At 36.3% G+C, this 24,097-nt stretch overlaps 1 protein-coding gene across 6 annotated transcripts in view; it reads left to right on the top strand.

Moving 5' to 3' along the window:
* The window catches only part of LOC144372002 (lysine-specific demethylase 6A-like), a 197,716-nt gene that overhangs the window by 58,292 nt on the left and 115,327 nt on the right, over positions 1-24,097 (top strand). The gene's annotated exons all lie outside the window — the stretch shown is intronic.

Raw genomic sequence — 24,097 nt, 5'->3', positions numbered from 1 at the left:
AGTGATTGCCACCATTGAGAAGAGAATGAATTGATTAGTGATTCTGTATTAATCATTCATCTTTGATTTCTATAGGACTTATTAGGAAGCTACATTCCTTTAACAGTGGCACAAATATGACAGTAAATTTATATAACAGAATTTTCTCTGTGAGGCCTTTGGACTGCTAATTGATGAATGTGAAATTATCAGAAAGAAATACTACATTATTGTTCAAATATGTTAATTCTGACAAGTTTGATTTCTCAAAAAAAATTTTTATTTTCTTGGTTTATGCCATGTTTTTATCTTACAAGGCATTTTATGGAAATAGAACTTCCCTGAAGACAAATTTATTGCTTTTGGAAAGAGCTTCTGAAGAAAAAGCATGTTTTGTGAAAGTATGATTATTAAGAATATTTGGCCTTTTCCAGGTGTAGATCTTTTGTAGATTATCTTGATTTTAAAGATAGCATGTATATCTTTTTTTATTTAGTAAGATATACTTTGTACTCAGTAACATGAAAATGCCTAATAAATTTTTTTTATATTCCAATACAAATTTATTTTAAAATATTTTTATTAACATGTATATGAATTGTACATATTCAGGGGGTTCAGTGTACTTTAATACATGCATGTAGAATGCACTAATGAAAAATTCACTCACTATCTTCCCACTATACTTGCACTCTATTTCCCAGTCTCTAGTAAGAACAGTTCTATTTTTGGTTGATTTTATTTTTTAATTTATATTTTAAAGCTTGTACATTTAAGGGAAAGCATAAGCACTTGTTTTTCTGTTTTATTTTACTTGACATGATGTCTTTCAGTTCCATATATTTTGCCTCCAATGAGAATAATTCATTCTTCTTTATGGCTGATTAATACTTTATTACATATAATATCACATTTTCTTTTTAGCCAGTTTTCTATTGATGGATATATACACTAATTCTATTACTTACCTTATAAATTCTTAAATAAATACTTTAAAAAAAACTGCGTGGGTTGTCTGTTCTGAACCATTCTGAAGTTCAGTGATTTGTTAGAAGGACTCAGATAACTTAGGTAAGCCTTTCTATATTGTTGATCTGATTTTTATGTGGTCCTATCCTTCCTTCCCCCTTTCTATATTTTACTGTAGCTTCTACATATGAAAAACATATGACCTTTGAGTTTTAGGGCTTGGCTTATTTCACTTCGTATGATTTTCTACATTTCCATCCATTTTCTGGCAAATGCTGTAGAACTGGATTGTGTGATATATATCGCATCCATCTACACATCACACAAGAGATGGATGAATAAGAAATTATGATCATTTATCTATTGACAAACATCTGGGTTGGTCCCATAATTTAGCTATTGTGAATTTTGCTGCTGTACACTTTGGGATGACTATATTGCTATAGTGTGTCAATTCTAGATCTTCTGAGAAAAAATATCAGGGAGTAGGATAGCTGAGTCATATGGTGGTTCTAACTCTATTTTTTGAGGAATTTCATACCGCTTTTTAGAGTGTTATACTAGTTTGCAGTCCCACGAAAATGTTCAGTTGTATCTTTCCCCCCACAATCTCCCAGTATTTATTGTTGTTTGCATTCTTGATCATTGCCATTCTGACTGAAGTAAGATGAAATCTTTGTGTAGTTTTGATTTGCATTTTCCTGGTTGCTAGAGATACTGGCTAAATGTTTGTTACAGATTATGTATGTCCTACAAACCAGAGAATGTTTATTGCCTGGCTCTTCACAAGTCTTATACTTGAAGAAGCTATGAATCCATTTTCTTCTTTGAACTTAAACTCTTTCTTTGCAGTCATTGACAGGATAACTTGGTCTCATGAGCATAGTTTCACCTTGGTTTCATATGAGAACAGTTGGACTTTGTTAGGTAAGAAATTTCTTGCCCTCTACTCCCATTTCTTTTCTTTGCTCTTTTTTTCCTTTGCTACTCAAGTTGTATTTCATATTTTCATCTTTACTAGTATTATTTTCAGGTGTGAAATTATCACCTTAAAAGCTTTACTCCATCATTGGAAGAGGGTCCTGAGGAGTTCATGGAAATGTGTTGGGACAGTTTTACCAATGGTCAATCATTGCTCTTATTACATTACCTTTTGTGCCTAGTGTTTAGGCCCTATTAATCACAAGGGTTCAGCCTAGGTTACTCAGAAGTTGCTTTTGTTGTTGTTGTTGTTGTTTTGCATTTTGAAGGTTCAGAAGTTCATGGACATATCCAGCATTCCAAGGTTAATGGGTGTTTGTCTTTTGATATCTAGTATCTTTCTTTTTTTCTGTATTCCCAATTGCTGTCTCTTGATTAGATGCTTTATAGTACAAATTAAAAAATTATTTTAACGTTTATGTATGCTGTGTCTGTGTGTGTGATTTATACAGTTTATATAAACATATGCATAAAAAAAGAATGTCTAGAAAAGCAAAATTAAAACGCAGGCATATCATTGTCTAATTTTTATTATTGGATATATTTGATATAAAGTTTAATTTTGATTGTCAAATATAAATAATATTAAATAAATGTACTTCGAACTTTATAAGTAGAAAAAGAGAATTGAAAAGTTTATAAAGTGTGCATTGAAAGTCTTTGCTTAGCCAACAAACAGGATCATTATTTCTGCACAGATTTTTCTTTCCCTCTGCAATTTTAATCATCAGTGCTGATCACATAAGGCAGTTTATCCAAATCTTTATAGTTCATTACAAAAATATAGAGACACCAATCATGCACACAAACTACACACAAATAGGCTAATGGCAACGAGGAAGAGATTGTGAAACATTTAAGTTTAAGATAAGCAAGTGGCGCTGTGTGTGAATCCAAATGCAGTTTTTAGTAACCAGTTTCATTTTATTCTATACAATAATAATTATATTTAGACTAGCATATAATGAAGAAATGAATTCAGGGTCTCTTTTGATCCACTAAATATTCTTTTGATGGGAATAGAATTTAAAACTTGATAAAGTTTGTAGTGTTAAGTGAAAATTTTTACATTTGTGAAATATCCCTAACCCTAATCCTAACTCTAACCCTAACCCTAACCCTATATGATTTACTTCTAAATTATATAATCAAAACAAATGGACATCAGAGAAAAAAGTAGCTTTGGTAATCTGGTTTTGAAGAATTATGAGAAAATGTTTCCTAATCATGAAATATTTATTATTTTTGGATAAAATGGTATCACTAGAACTTTCCTCATTATATAATAGCAAGTTTATGATAGTATTTATAGTATGGTCATTCTTGTATCATAGGGAATTGATTCTAGGACTCCCTGCAAATACCAAAATGACAAAATATTTGTTATAACCTTATTGAGGTTTGAAAATGAGGTATTACTCAAAAGCTCTCGTGTTAATGCAAGATTGTTTGGAGGTAAAGTGACTGGATTGCGAGAGCTATAACCTAATTAGTCCATCTTTGTTTGAAAGATCTGAGTTGAATAAATACTGTGAGTGGAGAAATATGACTAACCTGATAGTGAGGTTCAGAAGAATTTGGAGTTGGCTTGAGGGAGGAATTTGGAAAAATTTAGAGATGCAGTCTCAAAAGTCTTTAGAATGTTGCAAGCAGTCCTTAATGCAAGATACTGGTGAAAACTCAGAGGTCAAGAATACCAACAGGAATGCTTTTTGCACTCATGAGGTTTTGGAAGGAAATGAAAGTACTCTTGAGAATTGGACTAGGGACCTTTCATATTATATAATATATAATAGCAAAGAGCTTTTCTACATTTTGCTCATTTCCTAAGACTTGATGTAAAGCTGAATTTAAAAGTGGTGAACTTAAACAAAAAAGTGATGGACTTTAGGAAATTTAAAAGTAGCTTAGCATTCAATGACATGTGGCAGCTTTATAGCAGGTATACTATGAGAATCAGGAGTAGAAAGCAGAATTGTTGGGGCTGGGGATGTGGCTCAAGTGGTACCGCGCTTGCTTGGCATGCGTGCGGCCCGGGTTCGATCCTCAGCACCACATACAAACAAAGATGTTGTGTCTGCCGATAACTAAAAAATAAATATTAACATTCTCTCTCTCTCTAAAAAAAATTTTAAAAAATTAAAAAAAAAAAAGAAGAAAGCAGAATTGAAGGATTTTAAAAACTTGTAATTGGCCAGGAAAGTGCATGTAAAATTAAGTTACGGTTGTTCAGGAGATATCAATAACTTAGGATATTTTAAGGACTTTTTATAAAGACAGTAGGGAAGGGGGCTTGAAAGTGTTCAGAAATTGCAGGATTACATATATTGCAAATTCAGGGGTGTAAAAGGGAAAGTTCCTTTCAGTAAAAACCATAGAATTGCTTTACATACATACAGGGACCTAGGAAGTATTTTACTCAGCTCAGCTACCTAGACACTACCAAGAGTCTGCTGCAGTAGTCATTTCAGGGGGCTCAGCTACTGCTTGAGCTGGCAGCAGACCTTGGCAGCATCTACATAGTGCTGGTTCTGCAGAAATGTAGGATGGTAGAGTTAAAGGTCTTGGAAGCTTCATCTGAAATCTTAGAGAAGACTTTAGAGGCCAGGAAAAGTATAATCAACTTTGAAACCCTCCTGGGTGCCCTGAAGAGGAGATTCCTGAAGCTGTGAAAATGGAGTTGAAGCAGTAATGGAAACTTCAGAAAATAAGAGATCAGTAATGTGGATTGTTTGCCAAGAAAAGCTTTTGGCTAAGAGAGGCTACAATAGCAAAAGGAGTGGGGAAATTCATTTGGAAATAAAATCTCAAAACCGTGTGTACTAGATGCTGTATGAAGAGTTATGGGTGACGCACCAGGACCTGATTACTTGACTGGTAAAAGGGTTTCAGTCTTTTTTTTTGCCCTATCTCTTTCTTTGGTTGTCTTCCTCCCCTTGGAAAGGGAGTGTTTATTCTGTGCTACTATATAACTTAGTCTTGATTTTCACAGGGGTTTCCACCTAAGAGTTTTCCTTCAGTGTTAGGTAAGACTTTGGAATTGGACTTTTGGACAATGCTGAAAATTAATACTATGGGACTCTTGCTTATGGACCAAATGAATTTACATTGTGGGATGGATACAAGATTTTGGAGGTCAGGGACAAGATGTTATGTCTTAGATATTGAGTGTTCCCCAAAAGCTTGTGTTACTGTTAGAGTGTTTGGAAGTGTAGTGATTTGATTTAGATCTGTAACCTCTACAATTCATTTTAGTTTGAATGGACTGATTGGATGTTAACTGTAGGCAAGTAGGGCAAAACTATACAAGGTGTGTCACTAGTGTTGTGCTCTAGATGAGTACATTCTGCCCTGTGACCCGATTCTGCCTCTCTTTGAGCTCCCTGACACTGCTATGAGCTCAGAACTTTCCTGCCTTAGGGCGATCCTCCATGAAGTACTACCCTTTTTGGGACCAGAACAATTCCCTTATGTGGAATGAGACCTCCAAAACTGACCAAATAAACTTAACTTTTTTTTGTTCGTGTATAGTATTTTGTTTATACTATTACCAAAATTGACTAAAACAAACAAACATTTTTTTCTTATTGATTATCTTTAGTTTACCTGTAGTACTTAATGCAGTGAACAGCACATCTCAAATATTTGGGGTGAAAATACTGTCTGTATTAATACATATAGATTTATTTTTACCCCATTATCGGAATTTGATATATGTAACGTTCTGGAAGTGATTCTGCCTGCATAATGAGGGTGATTAAACAATGTAAATGTGATTTAAATAGTTGTTGCATTCAATTGTTTATGGAAAAATTATAGAAAAAAAGGTGTGTATGTTCAATTCAGGCAGTTTTTTATTTCAGAATAATTTTGGTTTCCAATTGGTTAAATCTGGATTTAGAGATTGGTGATTGTATTTCATAATAAAGATAATAATCTTGAATTTAACCTATTAGCAATTTAATAATTCATCAATAATTATATTGTTCATTTGGTAGTTGGTGGAAATTTTAAATTCTTTTTTTTGTAGTAAGATTTATTTGATAGAGAAGTATGTTTTGATTTACATTCTGAAGTAAGGTCATTCGAAAGACTGAATGATTTTGAGAGAATTTAATGAACCCCTGTCTCCAAGTAAAGGATGAAATATATATCTCCAGCATCCCTAAAATCCACAGTTCCCCATCCACTTACAAAATTGCTTGATTTTCTTTGTTTTGGAATTCCTCATATATTCATATATCATTATTTAGTTTGTCTGTTATTTGACCTTTCTTTTTTAAAAATATTTATTTTTCAGATGTAATGGGACACAATACCTTTATTTATTTTTATGTGGTGCTGAGGATCGAACCCAGGGTGCACACATGCTGGTCAAGAGCTCTACTGCTGAGCCACAACTCCAGCGCTATTATTTGATCTTTCAAAAAGTTAATTAATGAACAGTAAATTTTTCCCAGTGCTGCATCATTGTGTTTGGCTTACTTCCCATTTTGAGTATCTGAATTTTCAGTAAAATAAGTTTTGGTTGAATTCTGCTAAACAGGTATGAAATTATGTTATTAAATACTGGAAGATCGCAAACTATTTTGTAAACTTATTATAATCTTAGTTACTTGGTACAAATATGTTAACTCCTAAAAGTTTTGTAGATAAATTTTAATTACCATATTTGCATGGTGATGTATGAATTAGCTCATTTTTATAATTATATTAGTATGATGATTGATGATTCACTGAATTTTCAGTTTTCTCAACATCAATTTGTAATTATTTATTTGTTCCTAACTTATTTTGTAACTTAAAGGTAAGCATTTTTGTTTACTTCCATTTTTGTGTGTATAGGGGTACCAGGGATTGAACTGAGGGGCACTGAACTGCTGAGACACATCCCCAACCTTTCTTTGTACTTTATTTAGAGACAGAGTTTCACTGAGTTGCTTAGTGCCTTGCCTTTTGCTGAGGCTATCTTTGATCCTCTTGTCTCAGCCCGCCAAACCGCTGGATTACAGGCGTGATCACGCACCACTGTGCCTGGCTTACTTCTCATTTTGAGAATCTGAATTTTCAGTAAAATTAGTTTTGGTTGAATTCTGCTAAATAAGTAAGAAATTATGTTATTGAATACTGGAATACATCGCAAACTATTTTGTATTTTGTAAGGATATTAAGGCATCTTGATGGACATGATAGATAAATAAGTATCTATTTATAAGAAATACAAATTTGAAATACAAATAGAATGATAATTTTAATAAATTGATCATTTTTTTCTTTCCCTTCCCTTATTATTGGAGAACTAGAAAAGTTTCTCTTTTATTAGTTCTTCAAAACATTACAAAGCTCTTGACATATCATATTTCATAAATTTGTTTCAAGTGCGTTATGAACTCTCATTTTTACAATGTATACAGATTGCAGAATCACATCAGTTACACATCCATGTTTATACATTGTTGCAGTCTGGCTGGGCACAATACAGGAGCCACTTGTCAAGAGAAACTAACTTTATTTTTAGAACTACACACGCCAAACAAAACAGCTCCTCAGGAAAAAACCCTCAGAGCCCAACTGCCACCACCGGCTTCCCACAAGCCTCTCACCCCAACACCAGCCTCTCCACCTCCCACAATCCTCCTGCTCTTGAGGCTGATTGGCTGGGTTGCGTGGGCGGAGCCAAAGAAGTCCCCCAATGAGCAGCTCCGTGGTCTGAAAGGGCAGGGAAGCAGCCCAATGAGCATCACCGCAGAGGAGCCAATCAGCTAGATGTTGCTTGGGCCACTGTGAGCCAATCATCAGCTGGCAGTCTGAAGGGCGGGAAAACAGCCCAATGAGCATCACCTCAGAGGAGCCAATCAGCTAGATGTTGCAGGGACCGCTGTGAGCCAATCATGAGCTGGCAGCTGGAAGTTTGCTGGGGCCCCTTTGGCTGTGGCTCTCAACATCTCCCCCTCTGTTTTCAACAACAAGCATGTGGCTTAGGGACCATGCCTGCCTTAGGTTGTCCAATACTACATATGGTCCTTACCCGTCATCGGATGAGCTGACCTCAGGGCATCAGCCTCCTGTCTTAGGTTGGTACCATTGTAATTGGATCTTACCCATCATTGACTACTGGTCCAGTATACAGCCACTCCTGTGGAGAGGTACCAGCTGAAAGATCATGACAAGCAGATGGGAGGAAGATACACCAAGCCAATTGACGGCTTCTTTTGGAAAAATTGTACCACCGATGACATCATCAGCAAAAATACCCCAAAACTACCACAAGTCGCTGCACTAACAGATAGTTCACAGTGCATACAGGTGAGTTCACAATGCATACAAGTGATACATAGTCCAGGCAAGCAGTTCAGTGATGGCAATTGCAGAAGCTGTAGATTGGTTTTATTTTTGTTTTCACCGACACTGGGATGAAGATAGGAATTCTGGCAATAATGGCTAAAGAAAAATTAATGTAACATTCCAGAAGGCACTAAAAGAAAACAAATTTCTTAACAAATTACATTGTCTTCACAATTTACATTGTCTTGAAGAGAATTATTAAATATAAAGAAAAGGAAAGTTGAAAGGAAACACACAGATCTGTTAACCTCCTTTTTTGTTCACATATTAAAACAATCCTCAACAGTTGTTTACCCAATTAAAATTAAACCATTTAAATCACATGAATAAAAAAAAAAAACTAGATCGATTTTTTCATGAGCGCTCATCATATATGATATACGGACATACGTACATTCAAACATAACACAAAACACAAGTGTGCACACATAATATAGTACATACAACACATAATAGTAAAGGCCTTATAACTTTTTACATTGCAATGTTTAAAAACTCTATAGTGAAAAAAAAAATAGAACTGATCAGCAAAACATTAACGTAGGTCTGTATGAGCTCAAGAAACAAAACAGAACTTCATGATATGGGAAAGGGCAATAATAAAATAGATATTGAAAAAAACATCCTGGTTCTGTCGCAGATGTAAGGATAGCCAAATTGGAGTTTTGGATATCAGCTGTTATGGATTTGAGCCAAATCATCTTCTTTTTGGTCTGTAGAAATTGCTTTAGTTAATCTCTCTGGAATCCAAATCGGCTGCTGCTCTCCTGTGGAAACACACAAACAGGCCCCCAACTCCAGACAATCACTGGGTCAGAACTTTAGTTAATCTCTCTGGAATCCAAATCGGCTGCAGTTCTTCCTGTGGAAACACACAAACAGACCCCCGACTCCAGACAATTACTGGGTCAGGACCTTTCCGTTGTCCTGTTAGAATATCCTTCCAAAGTACCTTGGGCTTATGCACATTTTTTGGACACATATGCCTTTCTGCAGTACTAAGTCCTGATGAATCCAAATTTAAAAAGTTTAGAGTAAAAGGGGTTATTTTAAGTTTATCTTTGAGGAGTATATACCCCTTCTCAATTTGGTCTTTTTGCTTTAATAAGTACATTTTAATAGTTTGGTGAGCTCTTTCAACTATGCCTTGTTCCTGTGGATTGTATGGGATTCCTGTTATATGAGTAATGCCAAATGATGAGCAAAATTGTTTAAAAGAGGTAGAAGTATAACCAGGGGCATTATCTGTTTCTAACTGTTTTGGAACGCCCACAGTGGCAAAATTTTGTAAGCAATGAGCTATAACATCTTCAGTTTTTTCTGTGGCATGAAGGGAGCCCATCAAAAATCCAGAAGAAGTATCAACTGTAACATGCAAATATTTTAATTTTCCAAATTCTGGCAAGTGTGTGACGTCCATCTGCCAAATATGGTTAGGTATCAGTCCTCCAGGATTGATTCCAAGATTAACTTGTGGTAAAAAGGTCACACAATTTTGACATTGTTTTATTATTTTTCAAGCTTGTTCCTTAGTTATTTTAAAATGCTTTTATAAAGTATTAGCATTGACATGGAACCTTTTATGAAAATTTGTAGCTTCTTCTAGTGTAGAGAAAATATGTATGTTATGTGTAGTTTTATCTGCTAGATCATTGCCCAAACCAAGGGCTCCAGGCAATCCTGTATGTGCCCTGATATGTCCTATAAAGAATGGATCTTTTCTGTCCCAGATTAGACTTTGTATAGTGGAAAGCAAAGAGAAAACGGTAGAGGAAGGGCAAATCCTACCAGCATCTTCAAGGGACACTATAGCATTAACTATATACTGACTATCAGAAAATAAATAAATACAGAATCTTTAAATATCACAAAAGCTTGTAATACTGCATTAAGCTCTAACTTTTGAGCAGATTGTGTGGGTACTAAAAATGTAAAAGTTTGATCAGGTGTAATTATTGCTGCTGTACCATTATTTGACTCATCAGTGAATGATAGGTGTTTTTCTTGTCATTTTTGGAAAAATTACAGGATGCAATGACCAAAAAGACAATAAAGGATTAGATGGTAAGTGGTTATCAAATGAAACATTAGATTTGCACATGATTATTGCCCAAGTATTTAACTCATTAGCTAATTCATCAATTTGATTCATAGTATATGGAGTAATAATTTTATTGGGAGAAATTTCAATCACTGCCTTTGCTGCTTTTATTCCTTTGAGTATTAATTGTCCTACAGCCTCAAGATAACTAGTAAGAATAGTGTTAGGAGAATAAGATATGTGTATCCATGATAATGGACCTTCTTGCCAAAATACTCCTGTAGAAATATTTTTTGTTGGTAGTACAATAAATAATACAGACAGACATATCAATTCTATCCAAATGTATATTTTCCATATATGTTTCAATGATTTTTAATGCATTTCTTGCTTCAGGTGTTAACATTCGGGGTGAATTTGGATCTGATGCACCTTTTAGGATATTAAATAAAGGTCCCAACTTTCCTGTTGGTATACCTCGATAAGGCCTTATTTAATTTATGTCTCCTAATAACTTTTGAAAGTCGTTAAGTGATTTGAGTTGATCTACTCGTATTTGAATTTTTGGTGGACGGACCACGGTTGAGGATAATAGAACTCCTAAATAATTAATTGGAAAATTTAATTGTACTTTATCTATTGCTATCTGTAGATTATAATTTTTTAATAAGTTTATAAGTGTGACTTAACATTCTAGCAATGTGTTTTATCTTTGTGTGCTAATAATACATCATCCATATAGTGAAGTATTTGTAGTTCAGGATTTTGATTTCTAAGTGGCTGGATTACTTTGTTAACATAAATTTGACACATAGTTGGGCTGTTAGCCATCCCTTGAGGGAGTACTTTCCATTCATATCTCTGATCAGGACCTTCAAGATTCAGTGCAGGGATAGTAAATGCAAAACGTGGACTATCCTCAGGATGAATTGGAATTGAAAAAAAAACAATCTTTAATATCTATAACTAAAACATACCAAGTTTTTGGCAAAGCAGACAATTGAGGAATCCCCGATTGAGCAGGTCCCATAATGACCATTTCATTATTAATGGCTCTTAAATCTTGCAATAATCTCCATTTACCTGATTTCTTTTTGATGACAAAAATGGGAGTATTATGGGGAGATACAGAAGGTTATGTATGTTCTTCTAATAATTGTTGTTTGACCACATCATGGATTACTTGTATCTTTTCTTTAGTCAGGGAACCCATACTGGTATTTCTGATTTCCATGTAATTTTTATTGTCTCAGTGGCCCTTTGTGAAAATCCCATGTCTGTCTGTTCCTTGATCTATTTGTATTGGTGCTGCTATACCTTGTTCTTGTTTTTCTAATCTTTTTCCTTTCCTAAAACCTTGTCTAGCCATAATAGTGGGTGGATTTTGATTGATATTATTTGTTAATGTCAAACCTAATTGATCTAAGACATCTCGTCCCCATAAATTTACACGAAGATGATCCAATACATATGGCTGTATAGTTCCTTCACATCCTTCAGGATCCTTCCAATCTAATTCCGTTGCACTTTTATGGGGATTAGACACCACTCCTAGGCCTCGAAGCGTTTGAGTGGCTTGTTGTAATGGCCAATGTTTTGGCCATTCTTGACAAGAGATGATGCTAAGGTCTGCATCTGTATCCTGTAGCCCATTAAATTCATGTCCTTGAATATTTAGTTTTAGCATGGGGCGAGAATCTAAATTTAAAGAAAGCATAGCCAATTTACACCTGTGGAGCCTAATCCCTTGGAACCTCTTTCTACAGCATTACTGGAAAATTTATCATGTAGGCTTGGTATTATTAGTAACTGTGTTATTCTATCTCCTGGTGAAATTACTGATATACCCTTTGGAGAAACAGCTATAATTTTTATTTCACCTTTATAATCGGGATCAATTACCCCAGGACTTATCATAAGTTTTTTTAGAGTAGAAGAGCTGCGTCCCAATAATAAGCCTACTGTTCCTTTGGGAAGAGGTCCTTTCACCCCTGTGGGAATGATTTGAACTCCCATCTCTGGAGTTAGTACTGATCTGGCGGAGGCGCAGATGTCCAACCCTGCGCTCCCTCTGGTTTGCCTGATGAGGGATCTGATGGACAATGTGTCCTGGGCACTACCCTGATGGGGTTGCTGGGTTCCTCCAGTGCTCCAGATATTTGTGGTTTTGGGCCCCGGAGCATTGGGCCTCCCGTCCATTTTTTTGCAATGGAGCCCGATGCCTTTCTCCACAATATAAACAGTTCGTCTTTGTTCGTTTTTTGATAATGGAGTACCCTCTATGGTGGTTTGAGAACGGCATTCATTAGCCCAATGTCTCCCTCTACGGCATCGTGGGCAAATACCCGGTATTCTACTCCTTTGATACCTAGTTTTGTTCAACCCTCCTCCTATGGGGCAATTCCTTTTGAAATGCCCTGTTTGTTGACAATTGTAGCATGTTCTTGGCCTAGCATATAAAGCCTGTTTTATTGCAGCTGCCACAATTTGCCCTTGTTCATTAATGTCTCTGGCATCTAAAGCCTGTTTTACATGACTTGCTCTTGTTCATTAATGTCTCTACATAGTTTAATAGATGTGTTTAAATCTTCCTGTTTCCATGGTCTAATGATATCTCTGCACCAACGATTCGCTTGGACATAAGCCAGTTGTTTTATTAATGACATTGCTTGTTGTGTATTCCGAAAAATTCTGGTAGCTGTTTGAATAAGCCTATCTACAAATTCAGCGCAAGGTTCATTAGCTCTTTGTATTACCTTAGGTAATTGATTTTGTACACCTCCATGTCCTTGTAAAGTCTTCCATGCCGTAATCGCCTCTACAGTAATTTGTGAGTATACGCCAGGATCATATGCAATTTGTTGCTGCTGATCCTCATAAGGTTCCTTTCCTAACAACATATCTAGATTTCTCTGAGGATAACCAGCTGCTGCATTTCGCCTAGCCGTCTCCTTGCAAAATTCCTCATTGGCAACCTTACATAACAGGCACTGACCTCCATTTAGCACAGCTTTACACATTTTATTCCAATCTGCTGGCGTCATGTTCAAATTGTTAATGGATTTGACTAAGCTTATAGTGAAGGGTGCTTTAGGACCATAGGTTGTTACAGCCTCTTTTAGCTCCTTCACTGATTTGAAATTTAAACCCTGGTAAGTTCGCTGCCCTCCTACCTCAAATACAGGGCATACTTGAGATCCCGTCTCAGGATCCCAACTATCAACTGCGGGGGTTGGGAGTCTCCTAGCATATGGAGGTGGTGCTGTTGATTGGACACTTGTGCCCTCTGGTGATAGAATGCTGTTAGTAGCATCTCCTGTAGTGGTGGTGCTGTTGGTTGGACACTTATGCTCTCTGATAGAAAGGTGTTTGCAGCAGTCTCCTGTTGTAGCTTTTCCCCTGATGGCTTTTTCTGCTCTAAACTTCCTTCCTCTGTCTGACTAGTTCGAAAGACCTTCTCTTTTACTTGAATCTTTTCCTCTTTCTGACTAACTTGAGAGACTTTCTCTTTTACTTGAATCAATATGTGTTCTCCTTCCTCTACCGTTGTCTGAACTGAAGGCTTTGGACTAAGCAAACCAGATACCAACACCCAGATGTCAATGTGCCTACTGGCAGAGTTCCTGGGCTTTTCTTTTCTATTCTTTTTAAATCTTCACCATGATGGCCAATTTAATCTTCACTGTGATATGTTTAACAACTCCTCCTTAAAAAACCATGGGCTACATTTTTGTATTGTATCAACAGATGCCCTGACTGCTCTTGATTTTACTGAGATACCTCCTTCCTCTAACAATTTAGTTAACACTCTTTCGGTTTGTTTTTTACTAATTTCTGATCCCGTATTTCTACTATAATACAACCCAACAAGATGACGCCAAACAAAACCGAGTCAGAATGCATTAAAAATGAATCCACACGAAATCATTATATCAGCCTTTCTATCCTCCTGACCTTTCCATTCTTATTTTCTCCCTATCTGTTCCTCAGATGCAAATAGTTTTTCCTCAGGTGTAAGCGGTTTTTCTTCCGTCTCACTCATCTCCAGGGACAGGCAACGTAAAACAAAAATGTAGTAAAACAAAAGAGGAATCTTAGAATGGCTACCCATCCTCTTGCCCTGTCCTCAGGGGGCGAGCAGTTTACTTACACTCAGTCGCTCCCCGTACGAGCCATCAAATGCCGCAATCTGGCTGGGCTCAATTCAGGAGCCACTTGTCAAAAGAAACTAACTTTATTTTTAGAACTACAAACGCCAAACAAAACAGCTCCTCAGGAAAAAACCCTCAGAGCCCAACTGCCACCACCGGCTTCCCACAAGCCTCTCACCCCCACCCCAGCCTCTCCAACTCCCACAGTCCTCCTGCTCTTGAGGCCAGTTGGCTGGGTCGTTTGGGCGGAGCCAAAGAAGTCCTTCAATGAGCAGTTCCATGGTCTGAAAGGGCAGGGAAACAGCCCAATGAGCATCACTGCAGAGGAGCCAATCAGCTAGATGTTGCTGGGGCCGCTATGAGCCGATCATCAGCTGGCAGTCTGAAAGGCGGGGAAATAGCCCAATGAAAATCACGTCAGAAGAGCCAATCAGCTAGATGTTGCTGGGGCCACTGTGAGCCAATCATAAGCCACCAGCTGGAAGTTTGCTGGGGCCCCTTTGGCTGTGGCTCTCAACATTTATCTTTAAATCTATTGATGTGGTGAATAACATTTATTGATTTCTGTATATTGAACCATCTTTGCATCCCAGGGATGAATCCTACTTGATCATAGTAAAATTTTTTTATATGTTTTAGTATCCTATTCGCCAGAATTTTATTGAGGATTTTTGCATCTAGGTTCATTAGAGATATTGGTGTGTAGTTTTCTTTTTTTGAGTTGTCTTTGTCTGGTTTTGGAATCAGGGTGATGTTGGCCTCATAGAATGAATTTGGAAGAGCTCCTTCTTTTTCTATTTCCTGAAATAACTTGAAAAGTATTGATATTAATTCTTCTTTAAAGATTTTGTAAAACTCCACTTTGTACCCATTCGGTCCTTGGCTTTTCTTGTTTGGTAGTCCTTTGATGGCTTCTTCTATTTGTCCATTGATATTGGTCTGTTCATATTGTGTGTATCCTCCTGACTCAGTCTGGGCAAATCATATGACTTAAGAAATTTATCTATGTCTTCACTATCTTCTATTTTATTGGAATATAGGTTTTCAAAATAATTTCTAATTTTCTTCTGTGTTTCTGTAGTGTCTGTTGTGATATTGCCTTTTTTATCCTGTATATTAATAATTTGAGTTATCTCAAATTATTAATATAATTTATATGATATGTTGTGTTTGAATTTTCATTTATCTCTTAAGAATTTTTTGATTTCCTTCTTTCTGTCTTCTGTAACTCGTTGAACATTCAGTAACATATTGTAACATATTGTTTACTTTCCAAGTGATGTAGGTTTTTTCCTTCCTTTTTTTTATCACTGATTTCCATTTTCATTCTATTATGATCAAATAAGATGCATGGTATTATCTCCACACCTTCATAATTTCTAAGGTTTGCTCTATGGCATAATGTATGGTCTATTTTTGAGAGGGATCCATGTGCTGCTGAGAAAAAAGCATAGCCGCTTGATGATGTTTGGTATATTCTATATATGTCAGTTAAGTCTAGATTATTGATTGTGATATTGAGTTCTATGGTTTCTTTATTCAACTTTTGTTTGCAAGATCTGTCAAATGATGAGAGAGGTGTGTTGAAGTCTCCCACAATTATTGTGCTGTGGTCTATTTGACTTTTGAACTTGAGAAGAGTTTGTTTTATTAAAGTTGAAGCAATTTGGTGCATAAATATTGATAATTGATATGTCTTGTTGGTGAATGATTCCCTTTAACAGTATATAGTGTCCTTCTTTATCCCTTTTGATTAACTTACTCTTGAAGTCGATTTTATTTGATATGAGGATGGCCACCCCTGCTTGCTTCTGAGGACCATGTGCATAGTATGATTTTTCCAAACCTTTCACCTTTGGTCTTTGTATGTCTTTTCCAATCAGATGTGTCTCCTGAAAGCAGCATACTGTTGGATCTGTTTTTTTAATCCAGCGTACCAGCCTGTGTCACTTTATTAGTGAATTTAAGCCATTAACATTACTATTGATATATGATTTGTACTTTCAGTCATGTTTGATTATTTATCTTCCCCCCCCCCCCCACTTTACTGAGGTACTTCTCACTGTTGGTTTTGGTTGTTGTTTTTCATTTCTTACTCATGTGGTGTTTTGCCCAAGATGGTTTGCAGTGCTGGTTTTCTGGCTGTGAATTCTTTTAACTTTTGTCTATCGTGAAAGATTTTTATTTTGTTGTTGTACCTGAAGCTTAATTTTGCTGGATACAAAGTTGTTGGTTGGCATCCATTGTCTTTCAGTGTTTGAAATACATTGTTCTTGGATCTTCTCGCTTTCAACATCTGTGGTCAAAAACTCAGCTGTTAACCTAATTGGTTTACCCCTAAATGTCATCTGCCTCTTTTTTCTTGTAGCTTTAATATTTTCTCTTTGTTCTATATATTAGATATCTTCATAACAGTGTGTCTTGGAGTTGGTCTACTGTGATTTTGTATGCTTGGCATCATGTATGCATCTAGAATTTGTACATACGTTTCCTTTTTCATGTTTGGAAAGTTTTCTAAAATTATTTCATTCAATAGATTGCTCTTTCCCTTGGTTTGGACCTCTGTACCTTCCTCTATCCCGATGACTCTTACGTTTTGTTTTTTTATGTTATCCCATATCTCTTGGATGTTTCTCTGGTGGTTTCTTACCAGCCTTACTGAGTTGGCTAGACTCTTTTCGAGATGATATATTTTGTCTTCATTGTCTGATGTTCTGACTTCTACTTGCTCCACTCTGCTAGTGATACTCGTCTGAGTTTTTAATTTATTTTATAGTTTCCTATATTTCTAGGATAATTGTTTGATTTTTTTTATAATATCTAGCTTCTGCTAAAGTTGCTTATTTGCTTTTTGAATTTGTTTATGTAATTCATTTCAGTGTGTTCTTTCTAATGACCTTTTTAAGTTTCCATTCCAACTGCGTAAGGTATTCCTTGAGTTCTTTATTTGACCATTTTCCTGATGCCTCTATCCTCTCCTGTAGATTTAGGCTGTCCTGCATTGTTTGTACTCCTTTTCTTTCTTGCCTTTTCATGACACTCATGGTACTTCAGGCCCTGTTTGACTGCTGAGTTACTGTTTACTTCTATAAATTTAATTTGGTTTTGTGTATCTCCGGGGTTTCTCCTTTGTGATGGGAGACTATGACTAGAGATGATGAATTTTATTGTACTTTAAAGCAGATTCATTCGTTTCATAAAATGTGTACGGATTCTGATGGCATATAGCGATCTGCAATTTGGTCTTGGGACTTAAGTTTAGGTCGGGTGATGTGATGGTATTGAGGTTGGTATATCTTGGCAACCTTGGAAGATTGCTCTACTGATGGGGCATATTAACAGGAGAATGGTGCAGAGTATTTGGGGTTAGCTAGGGACTTGGTGTCACTATTGATCGCCTCAGAACATTTACCTATATACATGTAGTAAATTACACATAGAGAGCATCGTAATGCTTGGGAGGAAAAGTATTTGAGGGGGAAGGAAGAAGTCGCCAAAGAGAATTTGAGTAAATAGGTAGAATTCAAGAAAAGGGGAAAAAGGAAATTGAAAAGAAATGGGAAAAAAATGCAGTCTTAAAGTTCGATTAACTTCTCTTCCAGAAGGTGGAGCTGTGCCCACCTGGCCATGCTTCTCCTCTCAATATGCAAGAAACAATCCCTATGAGGCGGCTCTTCTCCCTCACTGTACGGCTCTCCTATCCTGTTCGCCCAAGGCCTTTCCTCATCTCCAGCCACTTCCCTGCTTTACCTCCAGCCAGGCCCCATTCACCGGTGGCGTTCACCACAGAACTAGCTACACACCAGGTCTGCCGCTCCCGGGTGCCTTATTTTCTTGAACAATTGGGCACACTCTCTCTGTTTGCCATTCCCCCAGAACCCAAGGTTATGGAGCGAGGGGCTGGGGACTGTCAGCTTATTTACCTGATTCCCTCTGGTAGCCACGCCCCTGGGAGCTGGTGCAAGTGACCTCGGTTGTCAGCGTTGGTGGGAGCAGTAGCCAGGCATCCGATGTTCCTCCTGGCAACTTCGGTCAGACAATTGAGTTCACGGAGAGCTGGGGAGGGGCCTTTGAGATTTCCCCGCTGTGGGGAGGTGGGGGCCCAGGGGTTACACATCTGCAGTCGCCAGTTTCGCTGGAGCTATCCCACCCACCGAATTTTGTTGAGGTCTGTTCTCTGCCATGGTGTTCTGCCATGGTGTTGTCCCATGCGAAGGGTGGCCGAAAAGTTTCTTGAGAGTGTGCATAGTTTGTACACTTTTCTAGGTATGAAATTCTGGGCTTTACATAGGTTAAGCAAATTCTCCTTGCTCCCTAGTACCATGTACTAAATATCCCAAACCCTGTTTTTTGAAATTTTGAACAACCAATTTTCTTGGTGTGACTTTAATACCTGAATTTCTATCTTAAATTAATATTGACATTATTTTTGCAGTCCTGAGAACGAAATTGATTTAATTAATGATTAAGTTTTATGAATCTACAGATAGTTCCTTTATCTTGAGCAATAGGAACCTAGCATGCTATATAAAAGCAGCAGTGGTGTAAACAGGAAGCAGGAAGGGAACATTGCAATTCATAATGACCAGTATCTTTCAATGTGTCGCTTAATTTTTCTCTGTCCCTTTCTTTCTTCCTTTACCATCAAGCTTTATCCCCAGCCTTTATTATTGTTAACTCCAAAATTGGATATTCCTAAGTTAGTAAGGTTCTTGATGAGTAACCAAGTCTGACCTGGAACTTGGAATTGTCCTTCCTCAACTGTCCCGAATTACTGTGATTATAGGCTGCATCACTATCTGTTCCATTCTATCCAAGAGCAAGGTAGATCTTTCCATTTTGTAAGGCCTTCTTTGATTTCTTTCTTTAGGGTTCTGCAGTTTTCATTATATAGCTCTTTTACCTCTTTTGGTAAGTTGATTTCCAAGTATTTTATTTATTTATTTATTTATTTGTTTGTTTGTTTTGAAGCTGTTTTAAATGGGGTAGTTTTCCTCGTTTCTGAGGATTTGTCTCTGATATACAGAAATGCTTTTGATTTATGTGTGTTGATTTTATATCCTGCTACTTTGCTGAATTCATTCACTAGTTCTAGAAGTTTTCTGGTGAAACTTTTAGGTTCTTCTAGGTATAGAATTATATCATCAGCAAAGAGTGCCAGTTTCAGTTTTTCTTTTTCTATGTATATCACCTTAACTTTTTTCATCTAATTGTTCTGGTCAGTGATTCAAGAACTACATTAAATAGAAATGCTAAAAGAGTGCATTTCTATCTTTTTCTAGTTTTGAAAGGGAATGCCTTCAGTTTTTCTCCGTTTAGAATGATGTTGGTCTGGGGTTGAGCATAGACAACCTTTATAATGTTGAGATATGTTGCTGTTATCCCTAATTTTTCTAGTGCTGTATTTTGTCAAATGCTTTTCTGCATCTGTTGATATGATCATTATGATTCTTATCTTTAAGTCTATTGATATGATGAATTACACTTATTGATTTCCAGGTGTTGAACCGACCTTGCATCCTCAGAATTAACCCCACTTGATTGTTGTGAACTATATTTTTAAAATGTTTTGAAATTATTTACCAGAATTTTATTGAATTTTTGCATCTATGTTCTTTAGAGATATTGGTCTGAAGTTTTTGTTCTTAATTTATCGTTGTCTAGTTTTAGAATCTGGGTGATATTGGCCTTGTAGAATGAGTTTGGAAGTGTTCTCTCTTTTTCTATTTTCTGAAATAAATTGAAGAGTATTGGTATTCTTCTTTAAAAATCTTGTAGAACTCAGCTGTGTATCCATCCAGCGCTGGGCTTTTCTTGCTTGGTAGACTTCTCATGGCATCTGCTATTTCATCACTTGAAATTGATGTTTTTAAATTGTGTATATCATCCTGATTGAATTTGCGCAAATTATATAATTTTAGAATATTTTTTATTTTTTTGGAGTACAAGTTTTCAAAATAATTTTTAATTATCTTCTGTATTTTTATTAGTAATTTGAGTTTACTCTCTCCTTCTCTTTGTTAGCATGGCTTATGGTCTATCAATTTTATTTATTTTTTCAAAAGAATCAACTTTTCTATCATTGTTTTCAAATGTTTCTTTGCTTCAATTTCATTGATTTCAGCTCTGATTTTAATTATTTCCTGTATTCTACTGCTTTTGGTGTTTATTTGTTCTTTTTTCTAGGGCTTTGAGATGTAATGTTAAGTCATTTGTTTGTTGACTTTTTCTTTTATGGAATGAATTCGATGCAGGGAACTTTCCCCTTAGAACTGCTTTCGTAGTGTCCCAGAGATTTTTTTATATGTTGTATCTTTGTTCTCATTCACCTCTAAATTTTTTTAAATGTCCTCCTTGATGTATTCTGCAACCCATTGTTCAATCAGTAGTATATTTTTTAGTATCCAGGTGTTGGAGTAGCTTTTATTTCTTATTTTATCATTTATTTGTAAATTTATTCCATTATGATCTGATAGAATACAAATTAAATATTTGCTAAGATTTGCTTTTTAACACAATATACAGTCTATTTTAGAAAAGGATCCATGTGCTACTGAGAAGAAAGTATATTGCTTGTTGAAGGACAAAATATTCTGTATATGTCAGTTAGATTGACTATGTTATTGAGTTCTGTAGTTTCTTTGTTCAGCTTTTGTTTGGAAGATCTATCCAGTGATGAAAGAGTTGAGTCCCAAGATGGAAGTGAATTAGGCTTAGGGCAGCGGGTAGAGGGACTTCGAATTCAGACCTATCTTGGACCTGGGTCCTGGGCAAGTCAGTGTGTTGGATCTGGTCCAGGCCTGGTTTCTGTGATACTCTGCTGGTTGGAAGGGGTGGTCTTGTGCTGGAGGCTGGTCTCAGGCAGGTGCCTGCTGGTGGAGGGGTGGACCCACGCCTATTGACCATGCCATTTTTAAATTCGGTTTTTTAGGTTTTGGTTGTTGAGTTATGTTAAGTCTTCATATATTCTGAAGTAAATTATTATATTTATAAATTAATATAATTATATTATGTTAATTATACAGAGTGATGGGTTTCATTTTGATGTTTCATGAAACATGCTTTAATGATATTTCCCTCCTCTTCTTTTCCCCTCTTTTCCTTGATGTTTTTTCCTTTTCCTAGATTTTCCCCCCATCTGATTCTCCGTATAAGAGAAAACATGCCATACATCTCTATATATTCTGTACTTTTTCTGGTGACATAAAGTGACACACCAAAAAGGTGTTTTGGCTTAGCATGATGATTTTTGGTTCCATTCATTTTCCTACAGATGACATAGTTTCATTTTTTTATCCTTGAATAATATTTTCCATTGTGTTTATCTAGATCACATGTTCTTTATTGACTTATCTGTTGACATGCACCAAGGCTGATTGCATAACTTGATTGCTAAACATGGGCATATAGGCATTTCTGTTTTACACTACTTTAATTCCCAGGAGAGGTACACCTGGGTTACACGGTCATTTTATTTTTTTATGATTTGATAGTGACTTTATTAATTTACATTCTCACCTATAGTGTATAAGGGTATCTTTTCTACTGTATCCTCATCAACATTTGTTTTTTCTTTTCTTGATGAAACTGTGAGAAGTGATCCATTTTCAGAGTACATTATTCAGCCTCAATGTAAAATTGGGATGTAAGAAAGGCAACCAGAGGGGAAGTAGACCAGAAGGCCAAGTTACACAACAGCATCATAGTCCACAGAACCAAAACGCGTGCATTCGAATAGCCTGTAGACAAAGGAGTTAGGGAAGGTGTCAGCCTGATAAACAGATATAGAAATCTCTTTGTTAAAAACTAGTAGCTTGGCTGGGCTGTAGCTCAGTGGTAAAGTGCTTGCCTCGCATGTGTAAAGCACTAGGTTCGATCCTCAGTACCACATAAAAATAAATAAAGATACTGTGTGTTCCTCTACAAATGAATAAATTTTATTTAACACACGTAGAGTGTGCTGAAGAGATCTTTCAGCATGGCAGGGTCAAGGTACACTGTCCACCGGGACAGATTCTTTGAACCTACAGAAAGCCATCAACCATCAGAAGGAGGTATAGTATTCTTGCAGAAAAAAGCAAGAAAAACTGAAGATGTTGCCAAGATAGTTGCTGAAACAGTGATATACTACTTTTTTGATGAAACTTTTGGTGTGTCATTTTATGCCACCAGAAAAAGTATAGGAAGAACTTTTAAAGAGTGGAATGTTCCATTTCATTAGTCATCATATCCAACTATGAAGTGGTATAATCAAAAGTGGACATTTGTTTAAAAGCACAGATGGAAGAGTGACTTAAAAGAAGAAAAAAATTGCTCAAGAAGAAATCAGCAGAAAAAGAAATTAATTATGATTTTCTTCCATTGGTTTTATCCAATAAGACCTTCAGAAAAACCTCCAAAAAATAAAATTATTTAGGCATAAAAAAGCAGCAGAAGTAAAGGGTTTCTAAAGGCACTGCTACCACTCCTGAGAATTCTGCAGATAGTTAGGGCCCTATTCAAGTTTGTGCATCAACATTTTTGGAGAAATAAAAATCTGAAGTGTTGGGAATGGTGGATGACAAAGATGATACAATAGTTTTCAAGCATTGCATTTCTGATACAGAAGGAGTACAAGGGACTTGAACACTTAAACTGTCATGGAAAAAAAGACTAAGACAAAGAAAAACTTAGTAATTTTTCTGATACAATGTCATATATATAAAAATATATTCATAAGATACAGTGAAATATAACCATCGACAGACTTTAGAGAGAAAACATGCTGGTTGGAAAATAGTCAGTACTTTTGTCTTTCTCCCCTTGTTGAAGTACAGGAGTACAGCAGAGCTTGCAGTGCTTGGACTAACATTGCCTTTGTTCAAGTCTCCCTTAGTTTTCAGTTTTCCTGTCTCTTCTTTATTTTTGCCTGTATTAAAGGGTCACTGTTAACTGCACATTTAAGTACCAATCTTCAGCCTTTTTTCTTATTACCACTAAATAAAGACAGTCAATCCTGCTTAAAAAAAAAAAAAAAAGAAGAAAAAGAAGTTCTAGCTTAAGGAAAGACATGAGAGCTGCATGTGTACCAGAGTGCATACACCCCAAAGACTACTTTTCTGCTACAAGAAAAGAAGTACATATTTTAAATAAACCCCATTAGAGATGCTAAAACCTACGTCATGTTTAGGAAGACTGTACTCTATAGTACTGAGCCATGAAAGAACCCAGGGAAGGACCTTGTGCATCAGAGGATAAATGCTGATTGTGACTACCCCTGGGTTTCTGACCACAAGGCGCTTAATCTTGCAAAACTGTTACTAGGTCTGGGGATATAGCTCAGTTGGTAGAGTGCTTGCCTTGTTTGCACAAAATTGTGGGTTCAGTACCTAGTACTGCGGTTGTGCACACACACACACACACAAGAATGTAATTAAAGTCTGACTTTATTTTTGCCCCTGTATCTCCCGTCTTCGATCCCATTGTTTGCGTTTGGATGAGGTGAATGTGTTTCTCAAAATCTTCACAGTACCCATTTTGATTAGGGTGAGATGGAATCTCAGTGTAGTTTTTGATTGCATTTCCCTGATAGGTAAAGATATTAAACTTTTTTGGGGATTGAATTCAGGATTATTTGACTACTGAACCACAT

This window comes from Ictidomys tridecemlineatus, chromosome Y (genome assembly GCF_052094955.1).
Source record: "Ictidomys tridecemlineatus isolate mIctTri1 chromosome Y, mIctTri1.hap1, whole genome shotgun sequence".
NCBI classification, from domain to species: Eukaryota; Metazoa; Chordata; class Mammalia; order Rodentia; family Sciuridae; genus Ictidomys; species Ictidomys tridecemlineatus.
This window is presented reverse-complemented; position numbering and strand designations above follow the sequence as displayed.